The sequence below is a fragment of the Eubalaena glacialis genome, chromosome 4 (genome assembly GCF_028564815.1).
Source record: "Eubalaena glacialis isolate mEubGla1 chromosome 4, mEubGla1.1.hap2.+ XY, whole genome shotgun sequence".
NCBI classification, from domain to species: domain Eukaryota; kingdom Metazoa; phylum Chordata; class Mammalia; order Artiodactyla; family Balaenidae; genus Eubalaena; species Eubalaena glacialis.
In genome coordinates, this window is record NC_083719.1 from 76877103 (window position 1) to 76898586 (window position 21484).

The following is a 21484-nucleotide window of genomic DNA, read 5'->3' on the forward strand; positions in this document are numbered from 1 at the left end:
CATGCTGTACATTAGACCCCCAGTACTTACTAATCTTATAACTGGAAGTTTGGATCCTTTGATCACCATCGCCCATTTCGTCAATCCCTCAGCCCCTGGCAACTACCAATCTAGTTTTTATTTTCTAAGTTCTGTTTTTTAGGTTCCACATATAAGTGAGATCATACAGTATTCAAGACAACTCTTGTTCTCTTCATCTCCCAACTGGAAGGAAGATAGAAGAAGGCTAGAGAAACACTACCCAAAGTAGCACATATGGCTTCTGCTTACATCTCATTGGCCAGACCTTAGAACTTAGCTGCAAGGGAGGTTGGTAAACGCCAGCTTTAGCTGATAAAACTTATGCGTACCTAAAACATGGGAGTTCTGTGACGCAAGTTGGAGGAAAAGAATACTGGTGGACAATAAGCAGTCTCTGCCACAATGCAACTGATGAGCTCGGTGCTGCATTATAAATAGAGTTACTCAAATTGTTATGAATTTCTTCCGTGGAAATGAGTCAGATATCTATCTTCATCAAGACTCTCCCCAATTAGACCTAAATCTATTTTCTAGATTCCAGATTTAAAGCAAAAAATAAATAATCCCTCTTTTAAGTAACAGTCTTCCAAATATTGGAATCAGGTTGTCAGCATCCTCCATACGTCTCCAGACTTACTACCCTCTGATCCCTCTCCTAGTCTTCCTTAGTTACCATCCCTCACTATCTTAAATGCTCTGGACTCATTTTTGTTTGTCAAGAAATCCATTAAAATATGGCCTTCAGCAAAGAACATAGTCCTCAGGGAAAGGCTCTTGGCTAGAAACTTGAGTTGGCCAAGAGGACAAGTATGTATATATACATATACATACAATGGAATATTATTCAGCCTTAAAAAAGAAGGATATCATGCCATTTGTGAATCAATGGATGAATATGGAAGTCATTAAGCTAAGTGAACTAAGCTAGACACAGAACTACAAATCCTGCATGATCTCACTCATATGTGGAATCTAAAAATGTCCAACTCAGTAACAGAGAGTAGAATGTTGGTTAACAGGCATTGGGGGTGGGGCAAATGGAGAGATGTTAGTTAAAGGATATAAACTTTCAGTTATAAGATGAATAAGTTCTAGAGACCTAATGTACAGCATGATGATTACGACACATTAATGATAATACATTAATACGTTATACTATGTATGATATATACATAATATTGTAATACATTAAAAATTATGTATTATACACTTGAAATTTGCTAAGAGAGTAGATCTCAAATGTTCTCACCACAAAATAAAAGGGTAACTATATGAGGTGATGGATATGCTAATTAGCTTGACTGGGGTAACCATTTCACAATATATACATATATCAAAAGATCACATTGTTAAAAAAAAAAATCACATTGTTTCAACTATACGTCAACAAAATTTTTAAAAATTAAATTAAATTAAATTAAAAAAACACATCATATTATATACTTTAAATATATAAAATTTTCATCAATTATACTTCAATGAAGCTGGGAAAAAATAATATTTTATGGAAAACGAGCAAATCTTAGTGATCTTAAAAGGCAAATCCAATAAACTAATTTGGTCAAACAACCAAAAATTGGGGAAAAAAAAGTGCATGAGTGGCAAATGTAACCAAGTACCTTCTTTAGTGAATGAACTTTAGCTCCTCTTTCCTTAATAATACAGGCCAGTAAAACAGACTATTTAATGTCAATATATGATTGACATACATTGTTAATATAGAATATTGACATTAAATTGATAATTGATAATTGAATATAATCATTGATAATCAAATGTGTTGATAGTTGAATATGAACACCACCTTAAATGGGACAAATGATTTGAAGCCCCAGTCATTAAGGTTTTCAAATTTCATTTTGTTATAAATAAGATCTATTTTTTATTTTTTCTGCTCTTAAAATTCTCACATCTACCATCCCTAATTGGAAGTGCAGTATAGAGATCAAAGGTCTTGCCCTAAGGACTGGCAACCATCCTACCACCATCAACGTATCACAGATTTTTACAAATTCTCCCAGTTCTGGAGCTTTTTATCTAAAAAAGTGAATTCCAAACCCATGTCCTACTCTCTAACTTTTCATTGATTTGTGATAGTTATTTCATAAATTCTGTTTACTGAACTCTCAAAACACGTGCTGAGCGGTCCGGCTTTTTCTGGCTCTGTAGCCAGAATGAAATTTTAAAAGTATGAAAAATAAAAATTTTAGAAATGCAGAATGTGACTATCATTGTTTTTATTATGTTTTCCCTGCACATATAGATAAATAGTCTGCTCTTATTTACTTCCTCAACCTTTACCTCCTTACTTCTCTCTTGTTTTCCATGTTTTGTAGCAAAGCATCCACTTTGGCGTGTGTTATCATGGGCCTCTGCCAAACTTCGGTTCTTTGATCATCATCTGTTTTACTAAGGATGTAATACAGCGTGGTTGTTTTTTCTTCCTTGACAGCCAGTAGTTCAAACTTCAAAACACCTTAGCACTGTGCTTAGGTCCATTTGTAGTTGTTATTTTTATTAATATAGTTAACACCTATTACCCTGCTTACTATATGCCAGGCATGACTCTTGTCACCTTACATGTTTCAACCCACCGAAACTTCAAAATGATTTCTCACTATATTGTTTTATTATTTTATACTATATATTCTCTAATTGATAGTTACAATTATTATTAACACCATTGTCACTTGTGTCACTCCCAACACAGGACTTTGCAGGGCTGCTGTGTTACAGAACTCCAGGTGTGAAGGGTGCTTCCTTGAACTGGCAGCGTGCCAGTCATTGCACAGACTAGGTGCTCAGCAAATGTTCATGGGATTTGATTTTCTAACATTTTTACACTTTGTGCTTTTCTGTGTTCCTTTTCATATCTCTGGTGTTCTAAGAAGTTCCTCTGACCTATGTTGAAGATCAACTCTCGAAAAGGCAATATTTATAGAATTTTCAAAGGGAGTACAAATTGAAAGTAGAATCTGCCTTAGATTGGCACAGGGAATAACATTTCAGGGGCAAAAACAACACAATAGAGGTCTTTTAATGATGGAGTAGTGTGGGCTACACCTTGGGCCTCCTCGAGATAATCACCATCAGCATCTGCATAACCTGAACACACAATGAGTATGAACAGAAAACACTCTGTCACTGGTGTTTAGGAGGTAACACAGTATTTTTGATAAGTCAAATGTATGATTCCAGGAAAGCCCCAGAGCTTTCAGTGTTACATGGAAGATCACTTGGAGAGCTTCCTCATGCTTAGGGCGGTTTTACACAGGGAGTTTTATGGGCTTACTCTGTTTGCTTTAGCCTTTCACATTTAATTATATTCTCACTACACAAGTCTGTAAAAATTATAAAGTCCAAATAACTAATTTCCTCTTTGCTACTGTCAGACACATTAATCCTGTACAGTGTGACAAAACTGTTCTCCTAGGCTAGTGATGTTTATTTTTATATTTCAATTTACTAATTTTCTTTCAAGTTGTTTCACTATAAATTTATTAAACTAGTTTCTTCCAAGCTAAGGCAAATCTACTTTTCATGGATACTAAAAACACTGAAGGTTTATATTAATATTTATTCTTGAGACAGAGATATATCTTTTAAAAATACCTCTATGTTAATGGATATTGAGGCCTTTTTTTTTTTCTGGGCTGATTTGTAAGTCTTCACAGAATAGCAGTGCATTTTTTCTGAGTCATTTCAATCTTCCCTAACATCCCCATTTCCATTTAGAATGTGACAACTGAGTTCTATTGTATTCAAGTGGTTGCTACCTCAAGAATGAATATATTTTCTAAATGTTAATGTTTTAGTGAAATGAAAGTGCTCTTTAGTAATTCTGTTCATTGGATGCCGCAGAAATAATTTTTTGGAAGTGGGTTTTTGAAAAAACTTGGCATCTGATAATTCCATACGTTAATTTATTTGGTTCTCTACCTCTACCCTCATTAAGGGAAACTTTTTAAGATTTGGTTAAGTCCAATGGCTCAAAGACTTTTTTTTAAAGAGTATTTTCCAGAAGGATTGAAACAGGCTGGGCAATATGGAAGCAAAGACAAAGAAGGTACCTTCTGTCTCTCTCCTTACCTTAGACTCTGTATTAGTCTTCTATTACAGTGTAACAAATTACCGTAAACATAGTGGCTTAAAACAACACACATTTACCATCTCCAGGTTTCTGTAGGTCAGGCTTGACGTAACAGGGAGCTCGGGGGTAAGGGTCTCACTAGGCTGCAATCAAGTGTCAGTTTGGCTGAGTTCCCATCTGGACCACGGGATCTTCTTCCAAGCTCATTCAGGTCGTTGGCAGAATTTAGTCCCTTGCAGCTATAAGACTGAAGCTCTTAGCTCCCAGAGGTCATTCCTCTCCATACTCAGTTCACAACATGGACGTTTGCTGTTGCTTCTTTTTTTATTATGTAAGTTTCAGGTGTACAGCCTTATAATTTGACACCTGTATACACTACAAAGTGATCACCACCACAAGTCTAGTTACCATCCATCACCATACAGTTGATCCCCTTCACCCATTTCATCCACTTCTCCCCACTCCCTTCCTCTCTGGTAATCACTAATCTTTTCTCTATATCTACAAGTTTGTTCTGTTTGTTTGTTTTGTTTTTTTAGATTCCACATATGAGTGAAATCATTTTATATTTGTCCTTCTCCATCTGATTTATTTAACTTAGCATAATACCCTCAAGGTCCATTCATGTTGTTGCAAATGGCAGAATTTCATTCTTTTTCATGGCTGAATAGTACTCCTGCGTGTGTGTGTGTAAATATATATATACCACATCTTTCTCCATACATCTATTGACGGCCACTTTACCATTATGTAATGCCCTTCTTTATCTTTTAGTGCAGTCTTTGTTTTAAAGTTTATTTTGTCTGATATGAGTATGGCTGCTCTAGCTCTCTTCATTTCCATTTGCATAGCATATCTTTGTCCGTTCCTTCACTTTCTTTCTGTGTGTGTCCTTACTTCTAAAGCAAGTCTCTTGCAGGCAGCCTATAGGTGGGTCTTGTTTTTTGATTCATTCAGCTACTCTGTGTATCTGATAGGCATATTTAGTCCATTTACATTTAAAGTTATTATTGATAGGTATGTACTTATTGGCATTTTGTTAATTGTTCTCTGGCTGTTTTTGTAGCTCCTCTCTGTTCCTTTCATCTTCTCTTTCTGTCTTCCCTTGCGTGTTGGTGGTTTTCTTTAGTGTTATGTTTAGATTTCTGTCTCATTTTCTTTTGTGTATTTATATAAGTTTTTTTCTTGTGGTTACCATAACGTTCATATATAACATCCTATAAATAGTAGTCTGTTTTAGGTTGGTAGCAACTTAAATTTAAACACATTCTAAACCTTTATCTTCTTACTGCCCCCTCAGCTTTATACTTTGGATGGCACGTTTCACATCTTTTATTTTATCCCTTAACTAATCATTGTAATTTATTTAATGTTACTATTTTTGAGTTTTAACCTTTATGCTTGCTTTGTAAGTGCCTGATCCACTACCTTTATTATAATTTACCTTTTCCAATGAGATTTTTAATATTAATTTTGCCATTTCTTTTCAGTTTAAAGAAGTTCCTTCAACATTTCTTATAGGGCTGGTTTGGTGATCACGAACTCCTTTAGCTTTTGCTTATCTGGGAATCTCTTAGTCTTGCCTTCATTTCTGAATGATAACCTTGTTAAGTAGAGAATTCATGGTTGAAAGTTTTTTCCTTTCAGCATGTTGAATATGTCATGATACTTCCTTCTGGCCTGAAAAGTTTCTGCTGAAAAATGTACTGATAGCTTTTAGGGTTTCCCCTGCATGTAGCAAGTTGTTTTTCTCTTGCTGCTTTTAGGATTATCTCTTTATCCTTAACTTTTACCATCTTAAATATAATGAGTCTTGGTGTCTATGTGTGTCTTTGGGTTCATCTTATTTGAAACTCTCTGGGATTCCTGGACTGGATGCCTCTTTCCTTCCTTAGATTAGGGAAGTTTTCAGCAACTATTTCTTCAAATATATTTTCTGGCCCTTTCTTTCTCTCTTCTCCTTCTGGGACCCTTATAATCCAAAGGTACCATTATTTTTTAAAATACTTTTAAATTTTTGCTATTCTGAGTGTTTCATTGCTTTGCCTTCCAGCTCACTGATTCCAGTCTGTTGTTGTACCCCTCTAGTGTATTTTCCAGTTCCATTATAACTTCTGTTTGGTATTTTCTTATATTTTCTATCTCTTTATTGAAGTTCTGACTGGGTTCATCCACTCTTCTCCCAAGTTCAGTGAGCAGCTTAATGACAATTACTTTGAACTCTTTATCAGGTAGTTCTTTTTCTGAGATTTTGTATTGTTCTTTTGATTGAAACGTGTTACTCTGCCTCCCCATTTTGCCTAATTCTCTGTATTTGTTTCTGTGTATTAGGTAAATCATCTACCTCTCCCAGTCTTGAAGGAATGGCCTCATGTAGGAGATATCATGTAGGGTTCAGAAGCGTAATCCCACCTGAACACCAGAGCCAGGAGCTCAAGGGAGTCCCCTATGTGGACGCTTATGCCCTATTGTAGTGGCAGGGCCAAGGCTGCTTCTGCAGCACATGTTCGGGTAGGGATGGCCCAGGGCCCAGCTGCAGGGCCTGGCTATGGCTACTGTATCAATAGTGCATGGTGGGCAGGACTGGCCCCCAGCCTGGCTATAAGACCTGATGGCTGTTTACTTCTTCAAGGCCAGCAAGAGGATCTCTCTATCTCAAGAAGGGCTCTGGTTCCTTCTTTAAAACTCACCTAATTATGTAAGGCCCACCAAAGATCATTTCCCTTTTGATTAATTCAAAGTCAGTGGATTAGAGACATTTACTACATTTGCAAACATCTTTTTACTTTTGCCATATAACATAATATAGCATAATCACAGAAGTGATATTGCACCATATTCACAGATTCCACCCATACTAAAGGGGAAGGGACTAATACAAAGACATGTATCACTAAGGGTTGATTTAGAATTCTGTCTATTCCACAGGTCCTAAATCCAATTTTATTAAACCAGTTTCTTATCTCTTCTTTTTCAGACCTCACCACAAGCTCTCCACATAGAGGCCAAGACACAGATAAATCACAGAATTATCAACTCTGGGGCCCTCCTTGGCATGGCTAGGTCTGTCTCCCCACAGACTTCCCATATTACTTTTCCTACCATTTCTCCTACAAAGTAGTATATGCAATGCTTTGTCTTCACAAGGCTATAAACTAGATCCTCCTATCCACCCAGAAGCACAATACCTAATAATAGATCAAAGCACAGGAAGAAACAGCCTCATAAGTATCCTATAAATTTGAGATCTGTAAGGTGATAGTATGCGTACCATTAAGCAATAGTAAATCTAAAATGTTCTTGTCTTTGCTAATAAAATTTTAAGGACAATTTATTTTCTTGGGAAAAGTTAAAATGTAATCTTGTTCAGTCTTCTCCATTACTGATACTCTACATTAATGTATTTCAAAAGTGATAATTAGCCATTTGACGTACGCTGTCCTTTCGCTCTATCGGTGGCTTGGTATATGTGATGGAGTAAAAAGAAAAACTATTGACTTCCTCTATGACACCTATTATTCACAACAGTAAAGAACAGTTTGGTTTCTCAACCTTACTGAATCAGAATAGTGAAACTGAAATCAGTAAAAATAAACTTCAAGCAATTTTAAATACTCTGAGATAATTGCTTTTTTCTAGCTTTATTTTTCTTGCCATCTTGAAAACTGACAATGATTCCTTCCCATAATTGTATTTTGATGATCTCAGAGTGCAATTCTGAAATGATTAAGGAACTATGAATACGATATTTTAGGAGAAAATACAAGCTTTGTGTTTTTAAGGTTTAGAAACAAAAGGATGAGAAATATCCTCAACATCACAAAAACAATTGCTTTTTTCAATTCTCAGTAGGAATCCTACTATCTTTCCCTGTGAGGCAGATGCGCTGTGGCATTGGTGCAAGTAGTACAAAGACATACAGTGAGTTGGCTGCCAACAACATCAGTCAACTGTTAGGGCAAAAACTATGGTGTGTTACTGTAGCATGCAACCAGAGAAATTCTTAAAAGACAAAAACTCTAAAGCCGAATGCCAGAACACATTAGAATATATAAAAATTCAATAAAAATAATGGAAAAGAGAAAAGTCTTTGCAGCTCTCATTTAGAAATATTCACAAATTTCATCAATATCATCTTAGTTAATATCATGCTAATAATACTGTTGATGTTAATGAGGATGAAAGGCGATGATTAGAGGGCTTACTTGTGCCCTCTCTAAAACGTGTAGAATAGCAGTTAACTTTAAGAACAAGCCTAGGAGGCAGATGCTCTTGTTATCCCCATTTTACGTATGAAGGTTAGTTTTTCAGCAACTTACTTCTGGTCTCTCTGATGCCCAACCTATGCTCTAGCAGATGCTATTTTTGTCCAGCCATCTCCCGTCTGCACTCTCAGTTTTCCTAAACACCAAAGGCGTTCTACCTCCACCCCTTCCTCAAGCACTTATGGTGTTATAGAAGCGTGTTTGGCCTGTGCATGCACCAGGCCACAGGTGCCACACCCTTGGGAGCAGGCCTTAGCAAATGGCAAATGGGAATTGTTAAATAAATAGCCCATCTTCTTGGTTCCTCATTGGAACCTGCTGGGGGCATTTCACACCACATCCCAGAAGTCCCCAAGATAACCTGCTTCTTCTTAATCCTGTACTGGCCTCCTTCCTTCCCTGTCTCATCCTTGCCCTTACTGCTGCTTTCTGGGATTATTCCACAGAGAAGCACAAATCCGTGTCTCAGGCTCTGCTTCTGGAGTACCCAACCTACAACACGAGGTCTTTTCTTCTATTACAGACTGCTAATAAGATATTAAAGTAAATTGACTGAAGTCTGAGAATTTTTAAACTTGAACGTACTTTTTGGAAAAGCAATTCATTTTAGTTATTCTTATAATTTACACTCACAGATTTTTCTTTAATAAAGAACAAAGCTTTGTTCACTCTTTTCTAAATTTAATCAGGAATTGTTCTTCAATAATTTTTTCAAGAGATAATGTATTCTCAAAACTCTAGAAAATTTAGAAAAGCATAATTATACAATTTTGTAGTCATTGTCTCTCAGTACCTTTTGTTATAAAACTGTAATCTTTCAAAATTTGAAAGAACCCATTAGTCTACATTTGAAAGGTGTTTGTGAATGACAAATTGGTCATTCTTTAACAATGAAGAAAATTTCACTTTAGACCATAATTGTAAAACATCTACACATATTCATAATGGACAACATCCATGCTTAACAGAAAGGTAAAACAAATAACTAGGGCATAATAAATGATGACCTATATGCTATAAAGATAGAGTGTTTCCATTTCCCCAGAACCATTTTCTTTTTATATTCTACAGTTGATAGGTGTTGGGCTGCAGCCCGAAGGCCTACAAGCCCTGTAGCTGCCCAGCCTTGAGACCGAAGAAAGAGCCAGGAGTCAGCGAAAGAGACATCAGTGGTTTAGTGGATAGCGCATCTCACATGCCTGAAGCAAGGTCCTGGAGCAGTACCACACCGTGTACAGTCTTTGCTAGTGGGGTAGGAGAAAGAGGGAGGCTACCAGTTAAAAGGGGGATGTGATGTTAAGTTGACTCATCGGTTACCAGGGAAACTAGCAGAGGGGCACACCCCTCACTGGCCCTTTGATAAATGATCATAATGGAGCCCTTCTGATCTAAAGATTAGCACAGTCACTAGCTGCGGCTGGGGGAGGCGGGGGGGGGGGCGGGTGGTGGGCAAGCAGGTAGGCAGTTACTCATTAAGCTCTATGATTAAGAAGGAAGGTCAGTCAGGTGAGTAGGGGTAGGTGAAGCAGAGACTGGTCGAGCAGGGGATGCACAGAGAGCAAGAGAATAGTCATCTTGAGTGGCCTGACCATATGATAGGCTTAGAGCTATGAGTTTACATTTTAAATGGTTGTAAAGATCTAAGAATCTTCTCTGTTCCTAAGAGAGGATATGTTTACGTTAGGAAGATGTGTTCTTTTTCTCTCTCAAGAGGGGTTGCTGTGCAGCAGTTCTTATAGAAACTCCAAATCGCATAATTTGGGGGTTTTTCTCCCACAGTACAGACCCCTTGTGTTTGCAGCTGACATTTGCTCTCATTGCGTCTCCCCAAAGGGAGAGAGTGGAGCATGGGGAACAAATCCTATAAATAATGTTTGATCTTTGATCTAGAAACCTTGTTTGCTTTTAGGAAAAAAATGTGAAATAAAATCGATATTTTATGGCAAGACAAGAAAAATTTAAACATTAAAAAATTTTCTCTGCCCTTTGGCCTCTCCTCTCCCCTTTACTATGCATTGTGCATCTGCATTATACATTGACCAGACCTCCCCATTGGCAGAAATAGGTGCTCAACCACCAAGAACAGCATTCTCTTAGTACCAAGACAACTCCTTAAAAAGACCTTGTGAGGGGCCATGATGACCCATAATCCACTATCCATTAGATTGTATAGACTGTCAATGATACGTCACTTAACGTACAGCCCTAAGTCTCAAAAACTTATATAACTGTGCTTTGACCTCTAATGGGCAGAACAGTTCTTGGAGCTTTTTGAGAGGCTGTTCCTGGGTTATAATCCTCAATTTGGCTCGAATAACATTTTCTATTTCTTTCTTAGATCGACTAATTTTTCATCAATAAAATAAATATAGCTATTAAAAACTTATCAATAAAATGTTCTTAGGAGTGAATCTTTAAATTGGCCTACCAGGGGCCTTTTTACTTGCAGAAAAGTTTGTAATAAGTTTCTGATACACTCTCATAACTCAACTGACTGAAATTTTCAGTCAGTTCTAGCCACAATTCTTGGAGGACCCACAGAGCCTGCTTCATAGGAACATCAAAGTCAAGCAGACATCAGCTTCTAAATCAAGGAACAACACAAGAACACTCTAGATTCCTTGTGTTTCCCTGATCTTCCTCTTTAAGAGCAGCTATGACCAACAAACTACTAGGCTTTTCAAAAGTGTGGCCATTCCAGCTCACATTCAGAGCTCCTTGCTGTACAGTCTAAGGGCCATTTGAAAGGGCTCCTGTACTGTGGTTTTATGGCATCTTGCCATCTAACATTAGATCTGAGAGAAGTGAGATGGGCCTGAAGGCCTGAGTGAGACTGGAGAGAGAGTTAAGTATCTAGCGGACATCAGGGGATCCAGGAAGGGGAGCCCAAAATGGTTTCACGGGTTTCTAGAGAATGGTTAGATATGAGAAATTCTGTGGTCTCTGAGTTGTATTTGAGGAGTTCCATGTGGCTAGATTCTTAGGACATTTACATCATTGGTCTTCAAACTTAAGCATGCATCACTATCACCTAGAAGTTTTCTTAAAACACAGATGGATGGGCCGCACACCTAGAGTTTAGGATTCAGTAGACCTGGGGTGGTGCCCAAAGATTCCAAAGTTCCAAAGTGATTCTGATGCTGCTGGTCTAGGGACTCAGCTTTGAGAATCACTGCTCTATATCTACATCTGCCCATTTTTTAAAGAGTATTTCTAAAAAATTAAGGATGACTGTGTACATTATAAGAACATCAAGTTAAATGAGTAAGTCTACTTTAAAAATAACAAAAAAATCTGATTGCTAATTTCACAAGAACTTGAAAAAGAAAGGGATACTTTCTTGCAGAATATGAACTAAATAAATAGCTCGACTTTTAAAACAAACAATTGAGCAAGTTAACTTTCTTCCCAGGGGTAAAAGAGCTATTCCTTAAACAATGTTAATGCAGAAATTTTCCTTTTGACAATGTGCCTTCACCTGCCTCCAGAGGGAAATCAAAACTGTACAGTCTCTCAAATTTAATAGAGCACAAATTTTGATTGGTTTAGAGATTAATAGATGCACATAAATTTAGAACAAGGAGTCGCAAATGTCCTGTCCCCACATAAATGGAAGAAATAAGTGCTCAAAGGGAATGGTAGGTTTAGGTATTGGGTGTCTTGGTTGCTAAAATAAGGCGAAGAACAAAAGAAATGTTAATATCCCACCCTTCAAAAAACTTTTTATCTTCAGTCTTTAAAGTAAGAGTTAAAGACAGTTAGTATTACTTGGTAAAGAAATATTAGGTAATTATAAAAAAAATTCTTCAAGTTGACTCAAGTTAATTAAGTACTCAATATTCCTGATCACAGAAAACACTTGAATAACTTAAATTGTTTTATTAAATTTGGCTAAAAAGACAACTAAACGTGTTCTGTTTGCCTAAATCAGAAAGAGATATATAACATAAGGTTTAGTTCATGTCAATCAGATTGATTTTATAACAGAGAACTGGAAAATTTGCATACTTGTCTTACAGAACAGACGAGTGATCATTAATTACACTAAATTTAAGATTGCATGGATAGAAGTATGCATGCAACTAAACTGAATTAAAATAAGTAGTAACTTTATTTTTAAAAACATGATTGTTTGAAACTTCAGACAGTGTTGCATGCTATTTCATTCGGATTCCTTGAGTAAAATTTTAGGATTGTGATAAGTTCTTAACATCAACTGTAGTTCTATTATTTTGTGTACTTAAACTAAATTAAAATAGAGACAGAGCAAAGGTACCTGATCACCACAGAGCAGCGGGGGTTTTTTTGTTTTTTGTTTTTAATAGACTTTATATTTTAGAGCAGTATTAGGCTCACAGCGAAACTGAGTGGAAAGTGGAGAGTTCCATGTACCCCTCCCCCTACATGAGCACAGCCTCCCCGACTACCATCATCCCCAACCAGAGTGGCACTTTGCTCCAATGAACCTACATTGACACATCATCATCACTCAAAATCCATAGTTTACATTGGGGCTCACTGAGTAGATTTTATTTATGTATTCTTTCAATATGTAAATATATTTGCAATGTAAATAGCATCAAATTACAAGGATAAAATTACAGCTGTAAAAAAGTATCATGCTTTATAAAATTAATTATATTCAATCTCTAAAATTTATTATCATTATTTCATATACATCTGCCCATATTTAAAATATATACATATTGAGGTAATTTAAAATGATTTTTACAGATATCAAATCAGTTGTTGCCAGGGGCTAGGAGTGTAAGGAGAGAATTAGCCATAAAGGATCATGAGGGAACTTTGTAAGGTGATGAGAAATGTTCTATATTTTGATTTTGATGGTAGTTATGACTGTATTTTTCTGTCAAACTCATCAAACTGTAAGTCTTCCTCTATGTAAATTATACCCCAATAAATTTAAGATGAAAAAATTTTGAATAAAACCATTTTTTAGAAGAAGTTTATGTATAACAGAGTACTCGTAGCTTAGAAAGAAAAATGGTCATTGAGTACCGAGACTGTTCTCAATACAAGGTAGTAAAAAATTTATTGCTTTCTGCATAGAAGAAAGGTTTTGCCTTGCCCCAACTGAATACATACTTTCAAAAGAGTCTGCTTTTACTGTGATGTTGTGTATTTTATGCCCATGGTCATTTATTTTAAAAAAATAAGCAAACAGAAAGAATAATAAGGGTCTGTTAAGTCTACAAAACCTAAAATCACTAAACTGTTTGTTGTTTTTCCCTTGTTATGGGTGCTATAAAGTGTTGTTACTTTGACTAATAACACAGACAAGGTTGTAGCTATTTCTCATCCTTGAGCATTTGTGTGTTTGTCTGAAAATTCTCTTTGATTTTGCTCTTCTCCAAGGTCAGCCCCTCAATTTGGACTAACACATCTGACAGGGTATTCTACATCCAAACCAACTCTGATGTTTCTTCAACAGCTGCTAGGTAGCACCAAAGGCTTGAAATCACCTCACCTTGAAACCCTTCCTGTGGCACTTGAGCAAGGAGGGGCCGACTGATACAATTTGGCACAACTGGAATGCCCTGTATTTTCTTAATGTTCTCAATGCTTGCCCCAGTATGAGGAAACCATTTCCTTCCTCTTCATGAGAATACGACCTTTGGTTACATAGTTAAAAACTATGTTGTTAAGCAACACAAGGTAAAAATGATGCCCTGGTTGGTAAATTTCATCTAGACTGGGAGAAGTAGAAACACCTGTTAGGAAGCCATATCTTTGGACTTCCTGAATGTAATGATTCTTGTAACTGGGCATGTCCCTGGAAACTATGAAGTAGTTACAAGAGATACTAGCTCCTGTGAGAAAGGAGGCTTTTACACCATAGAGGCTCCCACACCTGCTCAGTGCGATCTTGTCTTTTTCCATCTGCACTGGGTTACCTGGTAGCTAAGGAAGATATCTCCCGGATGGCTGCAGGGGCTGCTGCATGGGCTGCAGCAAGGGATAGCTGAGGCTGTCTTGCTGCTGAACTGTGGTTCCCGCCCTATATCCTCCTGAAGAAGTGTCAAGTGTGGCCTTGGATAGTCTTGTGGATAGTCTTGTGGGTCTGATGTTTACTTGAATCTAGGGGGTCAAAATGGGCATGCAATATTCTTTTTGGGAATAGGGAAAAGTTTTCAAAACAAAAAGAAAAGCTCAGTCTACCCAAGGTCAGTTTTATATCAATAAAGTATTACTTTCTGATATGCAATTACAGGCCCCATTGGGGTCTGGGAGTGGAAGCATGTTCATACTTATGCACGAGGGATGACGCAATGGCTGTCAATAAATTTACTTCTGGGAAGAATTTTATTTGTAGTTTTAAAACACTTTTTATCAATTGGAGATGCTTTTGGTGCATGCTCTATAGTATTGATTGCAAGGTTTTGAAGATTTGCCAATGTCTTCATTGTCCCTAACATATTTCTCCCCTCAGGGTAATCATCACCTGATGACCCTATTGCCCGATGCTTATGTGATCACTTCCAATAGGAGATTCTACTCTCTTTCATTCTGGTATGATTGGTTTCTGTAATAAATTAACCAGAAGCATTCCGTCTACCACCAATGCGTGGCCTCTTTTTTTCCCCTCCTGCTTGCCTAAAGGTTCCCACTGTAAGCTAAAGATCAGACATTGTGTCTTTCGTTAAAATTAGAAAGTCAGTCTCAGAAGTTGGTGGAGAAGACTGTTGAGGCTGCTAAGAATAAACCCATGGCTGAGGTTTCCAAATGTAAGCTGAGATTGCCACCAAGAGTAAATACCTGACCAACGGAGCCAGTGGACTTGAGAGTCAGATTTCCAGGACTATTTTGCCCCAAAGACAGATGACTTTGTGAAAGTAGACTGCGAACCCAAGATCAGCAGATAAAGAAATAGCACCTTGTAAAAGCAAAGAGACATATCTAATTGTAGTTATTTGCTTTAGAATATTGTTGCTATTATTTTTAATGGTTTATTTTATGATAAGCACTAATAAAGCCCCATAGACCTTTTCACTTTCTCTCTAATCCCAAATTTAGAAGACTAATTTAGTGCTAATTAGAATGAAGGCTCTCTCTTAAAATGATCTTAATTAATGGGCCATACATAACCTTATACAGGTTTGACTATATTAAACAGTTGACCAATTAGGAATGGGTTTACATTTTTGGTACAACTGTGCCAATTGACCTTTCAAAATTTATGGAAAGGGTAATTTTGTATACTTTATATGATCTAATTTCAGAGAATGTGTGACTAAATTCCTGAGAATATTTCTGCCTATAGGCACAATGCACTGAAACCCATGAACACATAAAATTTCCTTTATCCTTACACCAAGAAGGAGCATATCCTTTAAGAAATCTAAATATGGAAAACTATGGAAAGCAAGCTAATTAACCTCAAGTGAATTTAAGGATAATGTCTCTAATAAATGGAACTCAGAGATGCACTTTTAAAATGAGTTAAGCTTAAAATCATCCTTTATTAACAGAGGCTGAATTAAATTATACTTATTTTAAATCAAATTCATCTATAAATAATCAAATCATATTTTAAGAAAAAACCCACCATTGCCAAAGTTGATGCAGATTCTGAAGAAAATACGATACATATTGATTGGCCTTGTCTATCAACTCCTGAGAACAGTGTCAGGTATTATACACAGTGCCTTTCCCTGGCTTTTTTACTTTTCATGGCAATGTATTTTTTTTGTAAAGGTTAAAAAAAAATTGGTCCCTCTTCCAACCTAAATATAATTAAGCAAAGCAAATTTGTAACCATAATAGCAGAAGAGATAGCATGTTTAAAAGTGAACCTAACTTTGTTATGTGTGATATGACTGCATTTCATATGTGGAAACATCATCTTCAGAGTTTCTTCAGAAAATTTGTATAGTATTTGCTCTATGTCTTAAGGAGTTCCAGATTTACATTTGGTAAAGGATGGCACCTCTTTGGAGAAGAGCCACCAGACCCTTTGCTTCTGCCTCAAAATAAATGAAGTGTTAAGACTAGTATAAAAAGCTTTCTAGGAAAAATGTGTAGTCTTGGAGTCATTTACAAAATCTCAAGATAGAAGTTCATTCTCAAGATTTAGTAATTGTATGGCTCTAGTTATATTAACATGAAACAAGGAAATCTTTGTGTGTCAATGAGTGATTTTTTTTTTCATCTATGAAAATAGGACAGGAAAAACACAACAGAATGTGTATGTTCTGTAGAAGCATATAAGTATATATGATATATAGTAGATATACATTATATAATATGTAACGTACATATATACATTATATATAATGTATATATACATTACAAGTCCTAACCCCCGGTACCTGTGAATGTAACCTTATTTAGAAATAGTCTTTTTGCGGATAAAATTAATTTAAGAATCTTGAGATGAGATCATACTGGATTTAAGGCAGGCCCTAAATCCAATGACTACTGTCCTTATGAGAGAAAGAAGAAGGAGGTTTGAGGCTTGGAGACACAGACCGGGAAGATGGAAGCAAAGATTGGAGTGATGCTGCTGCAAGCCAAGGAATGCCTGGAGTCACCAGAAGCTGGAAGAGGCGAGGAAGAATTCTTCCCAAGAGCTTTTGGAAGGAGTGTTGCCTACCACAACTTGACTTTTCTGACTCTTGGACTCCAGAACTGAGATAATAAGTTTCTGTTGTTTTAAGCCTCCAGGTTTGTGGTAATATGTTAAGGCAACCCCAGGAAATTAGTACATCCTCCACAATACAAATTTCAAGGAATTAAGTTGTAGGGAATTGCTATCACCAGACATACCTACACGGATTGCTCTGTTTTTTCTAACAATACAAATAATCTTGTCAAGACATGACTTTCAAAACATGACAGATGATAATATAATCCTGAAAAGCCCAACCCAATTAAAATAAAAATGGCAGTTTAAAAGAGAACTACATATGACAGTTGTCAAAGGGCTGCTAGATAAAACAAGGAACTCAGTTAAATTGGAACTTCAGATAAACAACAAATAATTTTTTAGTATAGGAGTACTCCAAATAGCACATGAGAGGTATGTATGTATTTATATTATTTATTTTTTATTGAATAAATTTGACATGTAACATTGTGTAAGTTTAAGGTGTACAGCATGTTACTTTGATGTATTTATATACTGTAATATGTTTGCCAATGTAGTGATATTTACCACATTACATAATTATAGTATAATATTATTATCTATATTCATTATACTGTGGATTAGATTCATGAGATGTATTTATATTAAAAGATAATGGGTTATCTGAAATTCAAATTTAACTAGGCATTGTGCATTTTTTATTTGCTAAATCTGGAACCCTACAATTGCAGCAGAGAGACTGCACAACTCACTCAAAGTCACACAGCTAATAAAATGTTGAGATTGGCTTTGAAATTATGTGGTCAGACTCCCTAGAAAGTCATGTACTTTCTAGTCCATCAGGCTGCTTAAAGCAGGTATAATAAAACTTAGAAAAAGGCAGTAGCATTCCAAAAAGCTACTTGGTTGTTCTGTAAAACAGGTTATAAAAGTGGAAGAATGATGGCCAGTTTTGCCTGTTGAGCCCACCTCAGTGCCTATTACTTATAAAGATTCTGAAGATGCAAAGTTCAAACAACCTTCTGGCGATGGTGGGGATGGTGGAAATGAGTTTTCCCTTCTGGCGATGGTGGGGATGGTGGAAATGAGTTTTCCCTTCCATTATTTTCTGCAAGGGTGAGATGGGACATGGAAGGCATAGGCATTTTGGTTTTGCTGGACAGTAGGTGAGGGTATCAATGTAATAAATGACAAGAGAGTGTAATTTCTGCTAATTCTAATAGTTATACAAATATTTTTGCTTACATGCACCTTTTTCCAAAGTCCACACAGCTCCTAGTCATCAGCAGCCTTAAAATCTCAATAGGTTTTTGAACCCCCCTCACCCAATTGATCTCAGACACTACTGGACATTCTCCAAACCATCTCTCCCATTTTCCTTTCCTTCTCCAGTTCCACAACCATAATCCCCATTCAGGCCCTCAAAATTATATATCTATATATCTATATCTATATCTGTAGATATATAAAATTCATAAATCTGAAGGGACCCAATGCTATCTATCCAATCATATGCTTAACACCATCTGTTATTTACAGGTGGGTCTATGATAAATTTTAATCAATCCCAAACTTAACTCAGGTTGTTTCCTCTGTTTATATATCTCCTCTCATAACTACCAACTAAAAACTTCATAAATGCCAGGCAAGTGAGTCAGATAGGGAAGCTGGATTAGAGTTTGCATTTTAAACACTTTGGGATATTCTTCACTTCTACAAAGTAATATTTTCTCTCCCATTTTTCTTAAGAACACGGCCCTCTCATTTTATCTTTAAAAAATTCCTATTTTGGGCAGAGGCATCTGGAGAGAATAATTTGCTACTACAAGAAAGACAGTGGTGCATACACAATGCCATCCAGACTCACAATTGTGGAGACACGGTACGGTGGAACAAGACCGTGCATGCACTGCCCAGAGGGCAGATGCTACTTAGCTCAGATAACTGGCATCATATGTTGCCAGAGTTTGCCTGATGTTTTCTCATGATGACATTGACTTTATGCATTGTTGACAAGAATGTCACCCAGGATGTCCCTTTCTCAGCACATCATATCAGCAGGGTCATTACATCTGTCTGTTTCATTACTGCTGATGTTAACTTTGAACTTGGTTAAAAGGATGTCTTCCAAGTTTCTCTACTGTAAAGTTACCTTTTTTCCCCTTTGTAATTTATATGTATCTTGTGGGGAAATACTTTGAAATGATGCAAATATCCTGTTTCTCATAATTTTGCACATATAGGTTTAGCCTCAATTGATGATTTTTGCCTGTAATAATTATTATGGTGGTGTTTGTTAAAAGGTGGTTTCTATTTTCCTGGCTACATTTGTTCATTAGAATTCTACCATAAGGAAAAGATTTACCTTATCTCACACCTATTTATTTATTTAATTATGTATTTACCAGTATGAAATCATAGATAATTTATATTATTCTATGGGTTATAATCCATTATTACCACTATTTATTTTGTTGCTGAAATCGTCCCAGTTTTGATCATTAGGAGCTCCTTTAAGTTGGCTCCTATTTCATTTTGACATTCTGACATCAATTTTTCAGTACTTCCCTATTTTCTGGCACTGCAAAATGTTCCAGGCTCATCTTGTACTGTCCCTGCCCCAGATCTGCAATCAACCATTTCTCCAGGAGCCCTGCTTACTTTTATTGGAGAAACTGTATTTAGAAACCAAGATCTGGGCCAAAAGTATGTGGATTTCTACTTCGTCATTACACCTTTGTGATGGTTTCTAGGCCCTCTCAGCAGAGAGATCACACACACATCTCTATCCATCTTAATTGCTATCTATCTATATATATATTAGAAACCATCAGTTCATACCGATACCTTTCTAACACCACAAGGTGCATTCTAGCTTCCCCCCATTCCATGTCTTTGACCTCTTTCTCCAGCAGTAAGAAATCTGACTCTTCTTATCTACAATATACTTACTTAGTTGCTCATTCCTAGCATATGTAGTAAGTAGTTTCAGAATTGAAAATCATTCTCTGAAGTACATTATTTATATATTGTTCTTTTTGTCTTGAGTTTTATAGTGTATAACCCAAATATGGTTTTACTTAATCACTTAGATTAGTTGTTTTATTCCCATTCCCCTGAGGTGTGGTTATAAATATCAACAGGATGCAGGAACCTATCTCTCTATCCATCCATCCATTCACTCATTCATTTCTTTCTGTAATATTGCCATGGTTAAAGAGTTAGAACTATACAAGAAAGTTTACTTGTATAGTGACAAGTATATTGTTGACATTCTTGTCAACAATGCATATGGGACTTCCTCCTTACCCCTTTTACCCCATTCCTATCCCACATTCTGGACACCTGTTCTTACTGATATTATGTTATGTTATCGATCTCATTCGTTTCTGGATTTTATTTCTGATATTTCTTTTTGGAGAAATGAACAGATAATGCATAATCCCTTATACTCCCTTCTTTCTTACCTAAAACATTTCATAATGTTGATACCCTTTGCACTTTGCTTTTTCACTTAATAATATATCCTGTAACACTTTCCATATCAATTCCTAAAGTTTTTCCTTATTTATTTTACAGTTGCATATTATTTCATCCTGTGGGTGTACCATGGCTTATTTAACCACCTCTTCTATTTATGGGCATTTTATAATTACAAAAAATTCTGCAATAAATAATTGTGTGCATATGTATTTAATATTGCTGGGAGGACGTATCTAGGACTAAAATTTTGATCTCCTGATGCCTGGTTCAATTCTGTTTTAGATCAAATGTTGTAATGTAATGTAATTAAGATTGCTCTGAAAACTAAAAAATGTTTTATAAATACAGTTAAATAATACTATGTTAATAGCATTATTTTTGTCCTCCAAGCTAATTGTAACTTCTTTTGAGACCAGCAGTTCAATTCCATAAACATTTGTCCTCAGCTACTAAACCCAATGGTTAATTTTGAAAATTCCCCCTATGTTTAAATTCTAACATTTCTAATCATACCTTCATTCATTAAGAATATTCTGATATTTACTAGTTTGTACTTAAACATTAAATCTATTATTTGTATCATCTCTAATCTTACAAAACCCACTGTTATGTTACTCATTTTCTCTAGTTTTTTTTTGTAGAGACAGGAGATAAAAAATTACAAATTATGGTCTTATTTGGTTCCTTTCACTGCCTAAGTATGGATGTCAAAAAGAGTGGGAGGAGAAAAACAAGATCCTGTGATGCCAGGAGCACTCTGCAGGTCGTCTGACAATGAGTTAGAAGCTCAGGGGCTCTCCTCCTTCTTACTGGGAGGAATTACACCCAAATTCAGCGTCCTTTAGGACTGTAGGCCCTCAGATCTCCACATCCCGAAGCGGTGTTATTTCGAAACGTGCAAAAGATGCTATATGGTCTGGTTAGGGTCTATCTTTTGTCCTGCCCCTAACCAGGGTTCAAGGAATAATTAACGTACCCCAGGTAAGTTCATCAGGAGATTGACTTGTGATATGGAAT

General features: G+C 36.3%; 1 protein-coding gene across 4 annotated transcripts in view; it reads right to left on the reverse strand.

Annotated features, from left to right (window-relative positions):
• The window catches only part of MCTP1 (multiple C2 and transmembrane domain containing 1), a 562693-nt gene that overhangs the window by 292491 nt on the left and 248718 nt on the right, over positions 1–21484 (reverse strand). The gene's annotated exons all lie outside the window — the stretch shown is intronic.